The sequence below is a fragment of the Onychomys torridus genome, chromosome 22 (assembly GCF_903995425.1).
Source record: "Onychomys torridus chromosome 22, mOncTor1.1, whole genome shotgun sequence".
NCBI classification, from domain to species: Eukaryota; Metazoa; Chordata; class Mammalia; order Rodentia; family Cricetidae; genus Onychomys; species Onychomys torridus.
Window position 1 is genome coordinate 29,257,546 of NC_050464.1, and position 18,627 is coordinate 29,276,172.

Below are 18,627 nucleotides of genomic sequence, written 5' to 3' on the forward strand. Positions count from 1 at the left end.
CCTTTTCTTGTTCTGAACAGTTGGTGTGCCTCATGAAGGAGCAGCAGCAGTGTGCAGTCTTCTAGTCCTCTGTGAATTGGGAAGGAAGACAGTTTGAATACACCTGAAATGTCCCTTTCAAATCCCTTCTGTGTATAACAGATCAGAAACTTGTTTGCCAGCATGCTCTAGGGTCAGGAGTCTATCTAGAGATTGGGGTTTAAGTCATAAACTATTAATTAACAAGTGATTATACTTTTAGAATCAGTTTCCTCAGTGGTAAAGTGAGTTCGCTGAACTAGATTGCTAAGGTCTCTTCTGAGTCTGAAGTTTTATGTTGCTATATTAGGCATATTGTCCCCTTTTCACATTAGTGTAAGTGACTGCTGCTGACCTTAGATTCTTCTGGGAGATACTAACCACAGCTAGTTATTTTAGTCTCCTTTAAGAACTGTTTCTGAGCAGTGACATATATCAGAATTACAGAACCACTGGGAATTTTGTAGAATGTTGTGCAAATGAACAGAATAACTCAAATTATTTAGCTTTCTGGGTTTCTTATTTTTCCACATTCTTGTGCAGATGGAAGAACGTTGGGAGGCTGTTTGTTTTTGTGTATGGAAGTCATAAGAACAGTAGTCCTCGTTCCATTGAACCAAGCAGATATTCATAATCTCTGGCAGTTGCACAGAGCTTGGAGTTCCTCCTTAAAAACAGCATTGCCTAATGTCCTAGCCCTCTGCTGGGGTTGGTTGCATTTTCTGTCTGTCTCTGTCCCCTCCCTTTTGAAAACCACTCTGAGTACAACTTGTACTCTATTCTGTGTCATACACCCTAAGTTTTAAAACCATATAATTTTCAAGTATGACTTAATTTTTCAGAGGATTATGTCTCTGTCTGACTTTTCCGAAAAGATGCCGTAAACCTTTGTATTCACTGTCAGCGTCTTGCGATTCCACGATCCTTTCAAAGCAACATTTCATGCTGACAGGTTGATTTTATAGATTGCTCTGTGAGGGCTTGATCGGAAGAAACTGGAAGTAAGACTCCTTGTAACACCTTTTGAGTTAAGGAGCCAATTAATTCTCTGGTTCTCACTGGGTTGTTTTGGCCCTGGAGTGTCTAACCGGGCTTCTTGTCATTGATCATCTGAATGGTGACTGCTTTGTTCACTGTCGTCTTTGTTCTTTACTCTGGTTCTTCCAGAGTAGTTTGCTTTTTCAACTTGCTCATTTTAAGGCTACTGAGTCTCTTTCTTTCATTTGTTATTCTTTTTTCAATGTTGGAGATGGCTTTGCACATTCTAGGCAAGTACTCAATCTACCACTGAGCTACCTCTCTAGACTGAGTCTGGCCTTTTAAAAAGGTTTAGTGGGACTGATATGGTGGTGCATGCCTTCAATCCCAGGACTGGGGAGGCAGAGGCAAGAGGATCTTTAAGAGTTCCAGCCATGGTTAGTGAGACCCTGTCCTCCTCCCCCACCAAAAAAAAGCATACAGAGTTTGTATATGAAATATTCCTAAATTTACATAGAGGAGTATCAGGGAGAGTAGGTCTAGCAGTCTTACATCAGTGTCCTGATTGGTTTTTTTGTCAACTGGATACAGGTTAGGGTCATCTGGGAAGAGGAGCCTTGATGGAGAAAATGCATCCATCACATTGCCTGAAGGCAAGTCTATAGGGTATTTTCTTGATCAGTGATTGACGTGGGAGTGCCACCCCTGGACAGGGGCGTGATGGGTTGTGTAAGAAAGCAGGCTAGGCAAGCCACGAGGAGCAAGCCAGTAAGCAGTGCTCCTCCATGGCCTCTGCTTCAGTTCCTCCCTCTGGGTCTGCCTTGAGCTTCGCCTGATGATGGACTGTAAGCTCTAAGTTAGATAAACCCTCTTTCCCCATGTTGATTTTAGTCAGGATGTTTGTTTTTGGTGTTTGAGACAGGATTCCCCTGTGTAGCCCTGGCTGTCCAGGAACATGCTCTGTAGACCAGGCTGGCCTCAAACTCACAGAGCTCCGCCTGCCTCTGCCTCCCAAGTGCTGGGACCAAAGGTGTGCACCACCACCACTGCCCGGCAACATTGCCCTTTTTAAAGCAGTATCTTTCTGCCTCTTACCTCACCCTCTCAGGGGCTGGGATCACAGGCGTGGGTCACTATGCCTGGTTTGTTTGTCATTTTTGAACTAGACTTAGATATTGCATTTTCTCGTTGATATGAAAGGTTTTTCTCAATTTCATTTTGCATAGGATTTTTTCAGGTTGTTTGTAGTTAGTTTTTGGCTCATCTACATGTTTAGGAAGTTTAGACTTTGTATTATATTTCAGCTTTCTTGGTATTATTCTTTTTATTTTCTTTTTATTTCTTTCTTATTTATTTTGGTTTTTCGAGACAGGGTTTCTCTGTGTAGCTTTGCGCCTTTTCCTGGAACTCACTTGGTAGCCCAGGCTGGCCTCGAACTCACAGAGATCCACCTGCCTCTGCCTCCTGAGTGCTGGGATTAAAAGCATGCACCACAACCACCTGGCTTATTATTTTCTTTTACTTTTTTGACAGTTATATAACCTAGCCTGGCTTGGACTTCACTAGGCTGGCATCATACTCTCAATCTTCTTGTCAACTTTATGTCATGGATCTGGGAGGGGCTCTTCATCTTATCTACCCCTGAGGATTAGTAGTGACCGAGGAAGGGGTGGCTCATGAGAGACATTTTCTTCAGTGGTATGGGCACTGGTAAGGTGCCCATGTACCTTAACTCCTTTTAACCCCTAATATCTTAATGCCTGGCCCATACTCCTGTAAGCAACCCTAGTGAAACTCATTGGAACACACACACACACACACACACACACACACACACACACACACACACACACACATACCACGAAAGTAGAAGGTGGAGACTAATAGAAGGTGGAGGTGTGTGAATGTGATCAAATACCTTATATGGGGTTTGGCATGACGGCTCAGAGGGTGAAGGCATTTGTCATCACACCTGACGGCCTGAGTTCAGTCCTCCAGATCTGCATGTGGAAGGAAGGAGCCGACTCTTGCAATTCGTCCTCTGATCTTTACACTTAGACATTCCCGCCCATCTCCAATAAGAAATAAGTATTAAAAAGTATTATGTGCATACATGAAAGAATCACGATGAAACCCGTTATTATATAGTCAATATAGGCTAATGCCTTGTCATAAAGACACCATGACCAAGGCAACCTTTAAAAGACAGCATTTAATTTGGGGCTTATGGTTTCAGAGAGTTGGCATCCATGATGGCGGAGCAAAGGCATGAAGCAGGAGAAGCTGAGATATGGGTAGAGAGAGAAACTGGAAATGGCTCAAGTCTTTGGAAATGTCAGCCTGTCCTCAAGTGACACACCCTCTCCACCAAGGCCACACCTCCTAATTCTGCCCAAACAGTTCCACCAACTGGGGAACAAATATTCCAACATGCAAGCCTATGAAAGTCATTCTTTTTTTTTTAATAATTTATTTAACTTTATTTATTTTATGTGCATTGGTATAATGATGTCAGATTCTCTGGAACTGGAGTTACAGGCAGCTGTGAGCTGCTATGTGGGTGCTAGGAATTGAACCCGGGTCCTCTGGAAGAGCAGCCAGTGCTCTTAACCGCTGAGCCAGCTCTCCAGCTTTTTATTCAAACCATCACAGCTAATAAAAACATTTTTCAAGTTCATAATCCTCCTGCCTCTGCTTCCTAAGTGCTGGGACTACAGGCATATGCCATCGTGCCCAGCTTAAATATTTTTTTTTTTTTTTTAAATTCCTGAGATTTTGAATGCTTTGCTAGAAATAGAGTTAAGGAACTGGGAGGGCTGGAGAGATGGCTCCATGGTTAGAAGTATTTGCTGCTCTTGCAGAGGCCCCAGGTTCAGTTCCCAACATTAACAAGGTGGCCCCTTCTGACATACGTACACTCAGGCAAAACAGTCCTAACGTAAGATTAAATAATCTTTTAAAAAAGGAACGGAAATTTGTGATCTCTATCCCATCAAGAGCATCCTGCTCAAATTAAGATTTTAGTCCATGATCCTCAGCACACCTAAGTTGCTGCTGAAACCCAACTCTAGTGCTCAGCCTCACTCACTTCTCCTTGGCCGATGTCCTGGTTATTACATTGGTTTGAAACAGTGGCTCTCTTGTGACCTGTGCTCTCATTGTGTTAGGTGACATCACATATTTTCCCTTGTTCCAGGGACAAGCTTCTGAGAGGTTGGAGTAAATGATGGCAGAAGGTGGCTTCTTGTCACTCATTATGGTTCTTGATGGCTGAGATCCCTCTCCAGGTACTCTACCTCACAAAGACTCTGCTCTCTCTGTATCTTGTGGTTTTGTTCCCTGGGCCACAAAAATGTGGTCTTGACAGACAGTGGCCAATCACACTGTTAGGTCATTCGACTTCACTGCCTCAGGGTGCACAGGGAGGAGTGTTCTGTCTCCACCTGGAAGTCCAGTAGTCTCTAGATGAAATTGATCCAGCTCTTCTTCCCTGGGTCATCATTCCCATTGTAATCCATGCTGGTCTGCGTAAGCTAGTCTTGAACTCACCGATTTCTGCTTTAGTCTCCCCAGCCAGGGACTTGCAGGTGTGTGCCCAGGGGCTGGGAATTCCATTTATTTTAAATGACAGCTAACAGGTTGTTTCGAAGACAAAAGCAATCTATGAGAGTTAGGGGTAATGAGGGAGCAGATCAGTAAGAGATGAATAATAGAAACTTTGGCAATGCTCTTCACCTTTCTTTTCATTATTATTATTATTATTATTGTTATTATTATTATTGTTATTATTGGTTTTTTGAGACAGGGTTTCTCTGTGTAGCTTTGGAGCCTGTCCTGGAACTCGCACTCCAGGCTGGCCTCGAACTCACAGAGATCCGCCTGGCTCTGCCTCCCGAGTGCTGGGATTACAGGCATGCGCCACCACTGCCCGGCCACCACCTTTCCTTTTCTTCTGTGGTTTCTTCTGCAGCCTTTAAGTCTCCTTTCTTTTCTTTGAAACTGTGTCTCATACTCAGACTAGACTGATCTCAAACTGGATCTTGGGGGCTGGATAGATGGCTCAGGGGTTAAGAGCACTGCTTGTTCTTCTAAAGGTCCTGAGTTCAATTCCCACCAACCACATGGTGGCTCACAACCATCTGTAATGAGATCTGGTGCCCTCTTCTGGCCTGCATAAATATGTGCAGACAGAACACTGTATTCATAATAAATAAATAAATCTTTAAAACAACAACAACAAAACCTGGGTCCCCTGCCTCAGTGTCCAAGTGTTGGGATTGCAGGCATGTACCACCACTCTGAGCTCTACACATTTTGGTTAGCACATTCCCCGCCTCTGCATGGTTTCCTGCGTAGACCAAACAAGCTGATGTAAATAGTGCTTCAGAAGGATTGTGCTCACACCCATCTCTGAACTTGATGTGCTGTCTGTCTACCTGGGATTAAAGGTGTGCATCATCATGCCTGGCTGTGTTTTGTTCTTATTTAAATAATTTGCTTACTAGAAAATCCAGGGAGCATTTAGTAGGAAAAAAAAAATCCAGAATTACTTATTTATCTTGCAATATATTCCTGTTGGACAGTGATATTCTGGAAATTACAGCAGTGTCAACAGATGTAATTAGCTGCTTTAAGACTTTCAGCCAGCTCAAATGGCACTCACAAGCGGTAGTAATTGAATAGTTTGCTCATAGTTTCCTTGGCCTAGTTTTAAAAAGAGCCTCCAGAGTTGGGAAAATAATGCTATCATCTTCATCAGTGGCTCATAGGTAAGGTGTAGTTCCACTTAATGCTTTAGTTTGAAAATTGCATCGTTTGGCATTATTTTATGGGTTCTTGTTTTGATGTTGAGTCAATTCAGTACTTTTAAAAAATCAGTTGTAGAGGGCTGGAGAGATGGCTCAGAGGTTAAGAGCACTGGCTCCTCTTCCAGAGGTCCTGAGTTCAATTCCCAGCAACCACATCGTAGCTCACAACCATCTGTAATGAGATCTGGTGCTCTCTTCTGGCCTGCAGTTATACATGCTATATACATAATAAATAAATAAATTTTTAGAAAAAAGTTGGTTAAATCAAATAATCTTATAAACTTACTTGGAAGCAGGACAAGCCAAATCTTCCTGGCCATGAGGAACTTAGTCACTGCGTGAAATGCAAGACTAGGAATGTGGTTGTCCCTGAGCCCCAGAGCACTCCCCAGTGGCCCTGAAGCTCAGAAAAGAGGTGGGCTGGAGAATTCTCAGAAGAGACTGTTGCTGTTGGCTTGTGCTGCCCTGTATTTTCAGTTTGTTTTTTAGTTTTCTCTCTACATAGCCCTGACCTTACTACATAAGACTAGGCTGGCCTTGAACTCATAGAGATCTGTGTCTGCCTCTGTCTCTAGAGTGCTGTGAGTAGAGGTGTGTGCAACCACACCTGGCTCCTTTTTTTTTTTTAAATTAAAAAAAAATGATTTGTGTGTCTGTCTGTCTGTCTGTCTCTCTCTCTCTCTCTCTCTCTCTGTGTGTGTGTGTGTGTGTGTGGGGGGGGCAGGGACTCAGGTATGTGTATATGAGCTCAGGTGCTTGCAGAGGCTAGAGGCATCAGATCCCCTGGAGCTAGAGTTACAGGCAGTTAGCTGCCTGACAAGGGTGCAGGAAATTGAACTCAAGTCCTCTGCGGTGGTATGCACTCTCTTAACCCTTTAACCCCTCAACCATCTCTCCTGTCCCTTCTCTTCTTAGTCAATCTTGTGATCTCCCAGAAGCCTTTGCATGGCAGTAGAGGGTGGGTGGGTTTGTAAAGGATCCTATATGGGAGATATGACCCTGCACTTCTCATCCATGGGCCTTCAGCTCTTTTCAGCCAGGAAGTGAGCTGGTTAAGTTGGGCCCAACCAGCCTGTGCACTTGTTGATTGGGCTTTGATAGCCTGCCCCGGACTGAAAGGCCGACCTTTGGTATTCACTCAGGCTCTAAAGAAACCGGGCCAACGCCTCTGTCTTCCCAGTATGAAGGACAGGACTGAGAGAAAAGCAGGCGGAGTAGGCTCCTCTCTGCTGTGCGATGAAGGCCTTTGGAAAGCTACCCAGTTGTCTTGGTGTTTTCTGTGGCCACAGCCCAGCAGCTCAGGTTACACTGCCCCTTCTGTGTTGGGGGCGGGGGGACAGCAAGTGACACAGCATAACCATGTAGTCACACTTACGTAACCATGACTTGGGGGACAGAATTAAGCTCTGAATGAACTGCCCAGGACCGAGGAGATGGTGTTAGAACACGGTCTGACTTCTGTCAAGCTTGACTTGACAATCATCAGCGGGACTCCAGACACCCCAGATTCTCAGTTCCTGGCTAGCATCGGTTAGAGCAGAATCTTCAGGGTGCAGCTGTCTCCAGGTAAGGGGGTTGAGCCCTTGTGCTGCTGTTGCTCACAGCTGTCGGCCTGGGCTCCCGTTAGACTGATTCTGGAAACTTAGTTTTAAAATCCCTCTCCTGGCAGGTAAGATTCACCGCAAATTCTTGAACTGTCCTTTGCTTCCCTCCCACCAGAAGGTTTAGAGTAAAGAGGTGTTTTCAGTTTACAGATGGAAAGAGCAGCCTGCAAAGCGCCTGAGCCGAACTGTAGAGCGTGGTTTGCTTAGGGCAGTCCCCTGCTGCAGGAGAGTGCCAGGAACTACAGCGTGAGTGATCTTATCACTCTGCTGATGGCAGAGTAGTTTTACTTTGGCAAAGACGAGGCAGAATCACTTTCCTTTACTTTTGAATCCCTTTCCTTTCCCTTGCTGGGATTTGAAATCTAAGGCATTGGTAGAACCCCCAAAGGGTAGAATTGGAAACAAATAATAATTGATCAGTAGCTTCAGGTTATACATGGAAATACTGAGGTCTGGTAAGGGTTAGATAAGTTATTCCAGATCGGTTAGCTGAGTCGGAACCACATCTCATTTCCCCATCCAGCTTCTTGAATGCTCTTCCTGAATCAAGACTTTGGGTTTTTGTTTTGGTTTTAGGACAAGCCTTAAGGTAGCCCAGGCTGTCCTTGAACTCCTGATCCTCCTGTGTGCTGGGATTACAAGCATGAGCCACCCATGCCTGGCTTGAGGCATGACTTGGTTTTTGTTTTGTTTTGTTTGTTTCTTTTTTGTTTTTTTCTGAGACAGAGTTTCTCTTTATATCCCTGACTGTCCTGGATCTCATTCTGTAGACCAGGCTGACCTTGAACTCAGAAATCTGCCTGCCTCTGGCTCCCAAGTGCGGGGGGTGGGGGGTGGGGTGGGGGGGGGGGGGGGGGGTGGGGGGTGTTGAACGTCATGACATTTTAAAAATGAGAGTTTGGGCCAGGCAATGGTACATAGAGAAACCCTGTCCTGTCCTAAAAAAACAAACAAGCCGGGCGGAGGTGGCGCACGCCTGTAATCCCAGCACTCGGGAGGCAGAGGCAGGAGGATCTCTGTGAGTTCGAGGCCAGCCTGGTCTACAAAGTTAGTCCAGGACAGGCTCCAAAGCTATAGAGAAACCCTGTCTCGAAAAATAAAGCGAAACAAAAAACAAAAACAAAGAAAAAAAAAATGAGAGTTCGTGCTGGGGATATGGTTTAATTGGTCGACTGCTTGCCTAGCACCTCAAAGCCTCGGCACTAGTGAGGTGGTGTGTGCCTGTAATCCCAGCACTCTGGAGGCTAAGGCAGGAGGATTGCTGTGAATTCAAGGCTAGCCTGGACTACTTAGCAAGGCCCTGTTACAAAAGAAAGATTATTCTTGGGGGCCTGGAGAGATGGCCTGAGATTAAGGGCACTTACTGCTCTTGCAGAAGACCTGGGTTCTATTTCCAGCACCCACATGGCTGCTCATGACCATGTATGTATAACTCTAGTCCCAAGAGATCTGACACCCTCTTCTAACCTCCTTAAGCACCAAACATGTACATGATACACACACATCCATGCAGACAAAAGACCGTATGTAAAAAAATAAAATGAAACTAAAAAGTTCAAGGGAAAATAGGCAGTTTTTCCTGTCTCTGCCTTCTGAGTACTGGGGTCAAAGGCATGAGCTGTCACTGCCAGGCTCTTGTTTTTAATTAATCTGAGCATAAGTTACTTCATTCTTATTTGGGGAACTGTTTGTTTTGATGGATTGTAAATTTCTTAAGCCTTTTTTATGCAAGTTGCAGAGAATGGGGCGGTGGGGGGGGTTGATTTTACTAAAATAGATATCTCACATAATAAAACCTTTTAATCATGAAAATTTTCAGACATAGAAAGGTAGAGTGAATAGTGCCATTGCCCGACATTATCAAGCTTGTTGGTCACCAAAGGCTCAATGGCTTCTTTTCACACATCTTGATCTTGCTAGTAAAATGCCTTCTTGCTTTACTGAATACTTTTATTTATACTTTTGTATTTTATATATATAGAATACTTTTATTTATAGTTTTGTGCTTTCAAATCTGTCTTTTTTTCTATTTGTTTTTATTTTATTTTTTTTAGACAGGCTCTCACTATATATCCTAACCTGGCCTTGAACTTGCTGTGTGGCTGAGGATGATCTGGAACTTCTGGTGTTCCTGACTCCATTCCCTCTACCCTCAGAGTGCTGGGATCATTGGTGTGTGTTTTCACACCCAGTTTCTGTGGTGCTTCATGCATAGTAGGCAAACCCTGTGAACTGAGCTCCGGTCCAGTCGAGAATAGGAAAGTGGAGAGCAGTCATTGAGAGAAGTGGGGCTCGGCCATCCCACTCTTCTGGTATCTTCACCAGGTGCTTCCAGGACTGCCGGACTCAATATCTCTCAAGCCGCTAGGACAGAGTGTGGCCATTGCATGTAGTCTAGGCCTAGAAACGGCACACTGCTCTCATGCTTCTTTAATTCTGTTGGCTAAAGTTCAGTCATGTGGTTGACCGAAGTGCCAAGGAAGCTGGGAAATGCGTCTGAGTTCAGGAAGAAGGAGAAAGTAAAATGGGCCTTGTGAATGGACAGGCCAGGTGCTAGCTCACAGCATGCCACTGATCACACTTTGAGTCCTGTCCTGGGTAGAAAGAACGAACAGGGAGCCAGCAAGATGGCTCAGTGGGCGAGGGCACTCGCTCCCAAGCCTGACTTGAGTTCAATCTCTGTGGTGCAGGGAAGGTGAGAATTGACTCCCACCAATTGTACTCTGACTTTCCACTGGTGTGTGTGTGTGTGTGTGTGTGTGTGTGTACACATGAGTCCTTATTGAGAAAGAGAGAGAGAGAGAGAGGAAAACAAAATGAAACTTTAGGTCTGGGCCTTTAGCTCAGCAGTAGTGTTTGTCTGTTAGACAAGAGTCCTAGGCTTCCTCCTCTATGCTGCAAGAGTAAAAAAAATAATAAAATTTGGATGGGGTGTAGTGGCTCGTGTCTATAATCCCAGGACTCTGGAAGGAGGATGGTGAGTTTGAGGACAGCCTAGTTTACAAACTAGAGAGAATAGCAGATGAGACCATTAGAAAAAAAATCAGGAGATAAAGCAAAAAGAGAGATAATTCTATACTGGGTTGTAAACTCTGAAAGTCAGAAGGGAACGCAGCAAGCAGCTGGCCATTTTGCCCTTTTCCAGTGAGATACAATATTCCAGAGCTACAGCAAGGCTGCAGGAACTTTGGGCATTTTAAAAATGAAATGCTAATGGAGGAGGATGTGGATTTGGGGGGGGGGGCAGAGAGGAGGAGTGGAGGACTAGGGGAAGAGGCAGGGAAACTGCATTTGGGATGTCAAATTAATACGTTTGAAAAATGAACTTGCTCCACATTTTAGTCTTTACTCCGCTCCTTGGTAAACAGTAAATATTAGGGCTGGTGGCTTCTCAGTGTACCAGAGGCAGGGCAAGGGCAGCAGTTATTTTCAGCTTGTGATTAGCTTCCTACTCAGTTTTCAGAGTTCCTCACTGTAGCCTAATTTTCTAGGACAAAAAAGAAAACGGTATTTGTAGCTGAACCAAAATAACAATGTGCAATCTGGAAGACTGTGTCCCTGTGTTACTGGTGTTGAGCTCTTAGAGTGATGTGTGTGTGTGTATGTGTGTACACTCACCTGTGTTGCTCTGCCTCCGCAGCAGCAGATGCTCCTGTCTGGTGGGAGGAAGATGTCTTGAGACAAAGCACATATACTTTTGGCATCAGCTCTGGGTTCAGTAATATAGAACCTTCTCTTTTTTTCTTTAAAGGGGTGAGGCTAGAGAGGCAGACAAACATCAGAATTCCCATTTGTGAGGTCACCAGCATGACCTCACAGCCAGATAGTTCAAAATGTTTCTTAGCTTCTAGGAAGATGTTAGCTGAGGCATGGCCTGATTCCATAGGCACCATGAGGTACCAGTCTGTCCTCTATCAGTTGATTTGGGTTGAATTTTCTATAGTTCTATAGATAAAAAGTAGACACGATGTCTCTGTTTTTTATATTTATGTATTCAGATTACACAATTTGGAGAATTATATAATGGTAAGAAAACCATTGTGGCTATCCTTGGCAGGGAAGCACAGGTCGAAACCTCAGATGAGCAGCAGTGTGCCTTCACTCTGGGTCGTCAGTGCTCTGTTATGTAACTTGCCATCACATTTCTCTGCAAATAGACATAATATTTTTAGTTCTGTGAAAATGTGTCTTTAACATCAGGCAATAACAATTTGGAACGGTTAGATCCAGTTATCCGGAGTATAAATAATTTATGACCTACAGACGTTGAGTTGAGACCCATCACAGCTGAGGAGCTGTCAACACGGAGTTTTGATGATTGTTTTACAGGTGGAGCTGTAAGAACCAGCGTGAGTTCGTGCAGATACCTGGAAGGTTAACATAGGTTTCCTTAGGTCTTACCTTGGCTGCCCGGGCTGCCCGGGCTGGCCTCTCAAACTTGTGACATTCCTTCACCAGTGCTGGGAATACAGGCCTGCACCTCTTGTTCTTTGAGCAAACAGAAATGTCATGGGGTTGCAGGAACTGTCTGATTGGCCAAGTGTTTTCCTTTCGTGCTCAAGACCCTGGGTTTGGTCACTGGCACCGAAGGGGAAACATTCATAGAGAACTGTTCCCAGATTCCTGAAACAAACACTTGATAAATTGTCACCGTCTGTATTTTATTTAGGAGCTGAGTGGAGTGGCGCACGTCTTTAATCCCAGCACTTGGGAGGCAGAGGCAGGTGGATCTCTGTTCTCAGCTAGTCTGATCTATGTAGCAAGTTCCAGGACAGCCAGAGCTACAGAATAGAGAAATGCTGTCTCAAGAAAAGAAACAAAAACAGGAAGTAAAGTAGGAATTAAGTCTTTTAACCTTCAGTGGTTGACTCCAATTGGGAAGATTAAGAGCTTTAATCCTAGTAATTATTTTTTTTGGTTTTGAGACATGGTCTTATAGTCTTCTGGCTGGCTTTGAACTTGATATAGATCCCAGGCTGGCCTTGAACTCATGATCCTTTTGTTTCTATCTCCTAAGTGCATGCATTATAGGCTTTGTTTGTGCAAATTTTTAAGTGTGTGTGTGTGTGTGTGTGTGTGTGTGAGAGAGAGAGAGAGAGAGAGAGAGAGAGAGAGAGAGAGACAGAGAGACTCTCTCTGTGTAGCCCTGGCTGTTGCTTTTGTGTTTTGAGATAGGCTGTGTAACCCAGACTAGACTTAAACTTGTGTACTCACATCTGGTAGATTGCTTTTACAGCACTGTTCTAGATGCTCCTTGTTTTTCCTAGTCATGTGTCCCTGTTTTCTTAAACGTGCAGATTTTAGGAATGAGGTAACTTATACACACAGACTTAGAAATTTGAAATTGCTCCTTCCAGCACTTGGGAATCAGATAAGGAGGGTCAGGATTCAGTTCCAGCCTTAGCTACATACCAAGTGCAGGGTTATGTGAGACTATTACAAAACCAGGAAGAAAGCAAGCAAGCAAAATCCCTGAAATTGCCAGTTAGAAGTGAATTTTTACCTGGGGGCAGTATTTAACTGCTTTAGATAATTTTTTAAAGGAATATTTTAAAAATATTTATTTTTATGTGCATGAGTGTTTTGCCTGCATATTTATCTGTGCACCAGGTGTGTGGCTTATGCCTGTGGAGGTCAGAAGAGGGCTGTACATGCCCTGGAAGTAGAATTACAACTGGTGGTTGTAAACAACCATGTGGGTTCTCTGCAAGAGCAGCCAGTGTTCTTAACCATTGAGCCATCTCTCCAGCCATAGATTAGTTTTTTCTTTTCTTTTTCTTTCTTTCTTTTTTTAAAATAAAGCTTTTAGAATCAGGGTTTCTCTGTAGTCATGGCTGACCTGGAACTTACTCTGTAGACCAGCAGGCTGGCCTCGAACTCACAGAGATCCGCCTGCCTCCACCTCTCGAGTGCTGGCATTAAAGGCGTGCGCCACCACCGCCCTGGCTCTTGCAGATATCTCTATGTAGGGAGAATAGAACTGACTTTAGGTTTTGAATTTCTCTTTACAAGATCTCCTTGGGTGGTTGTTAAGGTGGGTCACTTGGTGCCAAGTCTGAGCAGAAGGGAATGGCCCTCTGGTGTCTTGAAATGGTAGTTTGCTGCAGCTAGAACAGTGACACCTTTTTGTGCTTTGCATAAAATGTTGGGTGACACTGATCTCACCTCCAAACTGTGAGAAGTAGTAATTACTAGAGTTCCTTAGGTTTTTTTTTTTTTTTTTTAAATTGTTGTTTATTTTTAAGGTCCAAATAATTGGGCTGGGTATATAGACAGTACTTTCCTAGCATGGTTATATCCCTTAAAAAACAAAACAAAACAAAAAAACACCAAAAAACAACAACAACAACAACAAAAAACCCCCGAACCTACTAACTCACCCATTCTTTTCTGCTACAAGAAATAGTTTCTTTAACTACATGTTTTAAATATTCTCACTTCAATTTTTTTTTTTTATGCATGGGCATAAGCCTGCATGAATGTATGTATACCTTGTGCATGCAGGAGCCCAAGGAGGGAAGAAGAGGGAACCCTTGGAACTGGGGTTGCAAACCACTGTGAGCCACTAGGTGGGTTCTGGGAACCACCCCAGGTCCTCTGCCCGAGCAGATGAGTGCTCTAAGGTGCTGCTGCCTCAGCTCTCCAGACTCAGTGTTCCTACTTTTACTTTTAGGAGGCAGGTTTTAGGTGATCGCTTGTTCAAAAGAGTACATAGGGGGCTGGAGAGATGGCACAGTGGTTAAGAGCGCTGACTGCTCTTCTAGAGGTTCTGAGTTCAATTCCCAGCAACCACATGGTGGCTCACAACCACTTGTAATGATACCTGGTGCCCTCTTCTGGCCTGCAGGGATACATGCAGGCATAATACTGTATACATAATAAATAAAATAAATCTTTAAAAATTTAAAAGAGTACATAGTAAACATATGACCTATATTTTGCGAAGGTTGAGATATTGAACTGTATTCAATCTTTAAACATTTGTTTCGAACAGAAGACCATCTGTAATTCCTGTTCAAACAAGGTTTAGAGAGAGAGTGTATCTGAGGAAAATGGGGACCTTGAATTCTTTTTGTTTGTTTGTTTGTTTGAGTCAGAGTTTCTCTCTGTATCCCTGGCTGTCCTGGAACTCAAATCTGTAGACCACTTGCCTTGAACTCACAGAGATCCGCATGGAATTAAAGGCAGGCGCCACCACTGGCTAGGGAACCTTGAATTCTTGAAACTAGTGATAACTAATCATTGTGGTGCTTGCCAAACATGGGCACCATTCTCATGGTTGAAACAGCCTCTAGACCAATAGTTCTCAACCTGTGGGTCTTGACTCCTTTGGGGATTGAGTGGCCCTTTCACAGGGGTAAGCTAAGACCGTCGGAAAACACAGGTATTTACGTTATGATTCATAACAGAAGCAAATTTAACATTATGAAGTAGTAATGAAAATCACTTTATGATTGGGGGTCAGCACAACATGAGGAACTGTATTGAAGGGTTGCAGCATTAGGAAGGTGGAGAACCATTGTTCTAGGTGGTGGTGTCATCTAGATATTGAACTGTAACAATATATTTGATAGAGCATGTACACAAAGCCGGGATGGTTCCGTCCAGCACTGTGAGAGGCTGAGGCAGGAAGATTGCCAGAAATTTGAGGAAGCTTAGGCCATAGCATTCCTTGGCTCAGCAAAACCCAAGGGCTGTGGAGATGGCGCAGCAGGTAAAGGTGCTTGCTGCCAAAGTTGCCTGCCTGAGTGAAATCCCTAGAACCAACCTCTATGGTGGGAAGAGTGAGCTGACTCTGGCCAGTAATTCTCTGACGTCCACACACACGTGCCTCTCCCCAGTAAGTAAATCATTTTTTTTCTTAAAGCAAACAAGGGACTGGAGAGACAGCTTAGTGGTAAGAGCGTGCACTGCTCTTGTGAAGAGTCCCAAGGTTGGTTCCCAGCTCATAACTGCCTATAACTCCAGTTCCGTGGGGATCTGATACTGCTGATCTCTGAAGGCACCTACACTCACATTCTCTAACACACACACTTAAAAATAATAATAAGAAGCATTTGGAAACCAAGCAAACAAACAAATCCAAATAAAACAAACACCCCCACCCCCCACTCACACACAAGACAAATGTGGACTAAACCATAATTTCATAGAGGGTGAACACTTTCTTGGAGTAGAAGAATGCCCTACTTTCTGGAACTGTAACTGTAAGCAAAGCTTAAGAAATATAAAGCACTTTTTTCTTTTTCTTTTTTTTTTTTTTTTAAACCCAAGGACAGGTCATCTAAGGTTATCAGATTCTTTGACATAAATATCTTGCTCCTTTAGTCTTGAGTTCTAGATCAGATCCGAGTTAAATTACAAATCTAAGGTATTAATCACAGCACAAAAAATTTCAGGCCAGCCCTTATCTCCATGTAATTCCGTAAGGCACCCAGGACAGACAGCCAGTTTCTTCAGCATCGATGTTGAGCAACACAGCTTCCTGTTTTGGGGCGGAAGTGTAAACCCTTGAATGAGAGGGAGCAAGAAGAGATGGTGTAGTCCAAGTCATGCTCTGCTCCCTGGTACTGCTTGGTGCTTGGAAGGAGATGGTCTCCCTGCTTCCTGTTAAGAGTACGAGGGGGGAGGGGGGGAGAGGGAGGAGGGGAGAGGGGGGAGAGGGGGAAGGGGAGGGAGGGGGGAGGGGGAAGAGGGGGGAGGGGGAGAGTGCAAGGGAAACAGCAGCTATTTTAAATCTCAGAGGTGATGTAAGTTCTAAAGATAAACATTTTACAAATAGTTCTTGGCTGGAAAATAAACTATAAGACATCATTCAGTGTTGTAAATGCAAACTCTTGGGTTTTACACACACCCATATACATAAGCACAAACAGACATATGTCACACACACACACACACACTCACGCACACCAGTATTGTTTGGAAAGCAAGACTACAAAGCAGCGTGACTTTTCTTGGAAAGGCGTCTCACTCTCCTCCTTTTGGCCTTTTGAAGCAAGGCCTCACTACGTAGCCCGGGTTGGCCTAGAACTTGTGACTGTCCTCCTTTTTTTCCCCCCAATTTCTGTCATCACAGGTCTGAGCCACCTCCTTGGGTGTGACTAACTGAAAAAACAGAAGTTTATATACGCCCACACGATGCCTTTCCCGTGGGCAGGCACTGTTTATTAAGGTGACACAGCCATTAAGTTTCGGAACTGTTGGACTTTTCCCTGTGGGCCTTGGGTCTATTTTGCTTTGTTTGGTAGCTGCACATCCATTTAACTTTGAGATATTCTGATCCGGGTTTTGTTGTAGAGTCACACCACTAACATCTCGGACCACCAACAAGGTGCCCCTGAACTTGCTTCATTCACTTATTTGCTTGCTTTTCTTAAAGTAGGGCCTCGCTCTGTAGCTCAGGCTGATTTTGAACTGGTATTCCTCTTGCCTCAGCCGCCTCAAAGCTCTGCAATGACAATTACTTCTGAAAATAGAGTTGAAACATTTTGAAAGGTGGGAGATATAACTTAGTTACTAGAGTGCTTGTCTAGTGTGCGTGAACCCTGGGCTCTATCCCCAGCATCACAGAAACTGCTTGGTGGTGGGTGCTTGTAATCCCAGAATTGGAGAGATAGAGGCCACAGGACCCAGGTTCAAGGTCATCCTTGGCTACATACCAAGTTTTAGGTCAGCTTCAGATACAAAAGACTTGGTCTCAAAACAATTGGTTGAGGCATTTTCTTGGTGAAGTATTTAGTGTTTCCTCAGGCAGTCACTTTTTTGTGTGTCTTTCTTTGTAATTCTGGCTGTCTTGGAACTCACTAGTTAGATCAGGGTGGCCTTGAACTCACAGAGATCCTTCTGCTTCTGCCTCCTGAGTGCTGGGATCAAAGGCTTACACCACCATGTTGGTCTCAGGCAGTCACCTTTAAAATGTTTTTATTGATTTTTATGTGTATAAATGTTTTCGTGTATGTAGGTATGTAGGTCAGAGGGATCGACAGAGCCCCTGGAACTGGAGTTACAGGTAACTGTGGCTGCCTGACCTGGGTGCAGGGAGACAAACTGGGTCCTTTGCAAGAGCAATAAGTGCTCTCCTGTTTGCTGACCTGTCCTGCTACTCAGTCAGTCACTTGCTATGGTAGATTCTTTGGCAAGGAGAGAACCTTTGGGTGGAGGAGGTTGTGGAATGCTGTTGTCCAGTAGAACTATTTGTCCTGTGTGAAAGGCTGGAAACTTCGCTTTGTGGCACTGCGGCCAGCTAATTGTACATTTGAATGTGACTGAGCCATTCAGTGTAACATGTAGGGGCTAGATTCATGGTTCCAAGGTAAAGAATGCTTGCTATCCATGGAGGTCTGGAGAGGGCTGGAGTTGGTTTTCCAGCCCCTCAGTCAGGTAGCTCACAACCACGTCTAGAGTGTATTATGCTTTCTTCTGGCTCTGTATGCATGATTGCATACAGAGAGGGGTGGTAAATCTTTAAAAAAGAAAAAAAGTAGGGTAGGCATGGCCATGTATGCCCGTAATCCCAGCACTTGGGAGGCTGAGGCAGGCAGATCTGTATGCGTTCTAGGCCAGCCTGATCTGCATGGTAACTTTCAGGCTATCCAGGGCTTCATTGTGAGGCCCTATCTCAACAAGACAAAACCAAAAGGGAAAAAAAAAAAAAAAAGCAAAGTGTAGCTGATGGCTACCATATTTGAAAACACAGAGGCAGAATATTGAGCATTTAGTCTCACTGATTGGGGGAGTAGTTTATGTTAAGGTACCAAAAAATGTATCAGGCTGGAGAGGTGGCTCAGAGGTTAAGAGCACTGACTGCTCTTCCAGAGGTCCTGAGTTCAATTCCCAGCAACCACATGGTGGCTCACAACCATCTGTAATGAGATCTGGCCCCGCTTCTGTATATATAATAAATAATTTTAAAAAATGTATCAAGTAAAGGTAGAATATATTCATCCTAGTCCACACCCTGTGCCATGTAATAGGAAAAGCTGGATTTGGACTCTTGTGCCCAGCGGTAGCTAGTCTTCACAGCTGTGCTGGTCTTTGCCAGAGTGTCATCCTTTTTTTTTTTTTTTTAAAGATTTTATTTATTTATTATGCATAGTGTTCTACCTGCATGTATATCTACAGGCCAGAAGAGGGCACCAGATCTCATTATAGATGGCTGTGAGCCACCATGTGGTTGCTGGGAATTGAACTCAGGACCTTTGGAAGAACAGCTAGTG

General features: G+C 44.1%; 1 protein-coding gene across 24 annotated transcripts in view; it reads left to right on the forward strand.

The window, feature by feature from the left end:
- The window catches only part of Clip1 (CAP-Gly domain containing linker protein 1), a 117,803-nt gene that overhangs the window by 11,252 nt on the left and 87,924 nt on the right, over positions 1 to 18,627 (forward strand). Inside the window, exon 1 of one of the 24 annotated variants that reach the window (XM_036172418.1) lies at positions 4,054 to 4,283. The exons of 22 other annotated variants lie outside the window; for them this stretch is intronic. The gene's annotated coding sequence lies outside the window, so the exon portion shown is untranslated. Of the gene's footprint in view, positions 1 to 4,053; positions 4,284 to 7,214; positions 7,371 to 18,627 lie in introns of those variants that run through there. One more of the 24 variants, XM_036172419.1, reaches the window with a different exon arrangement.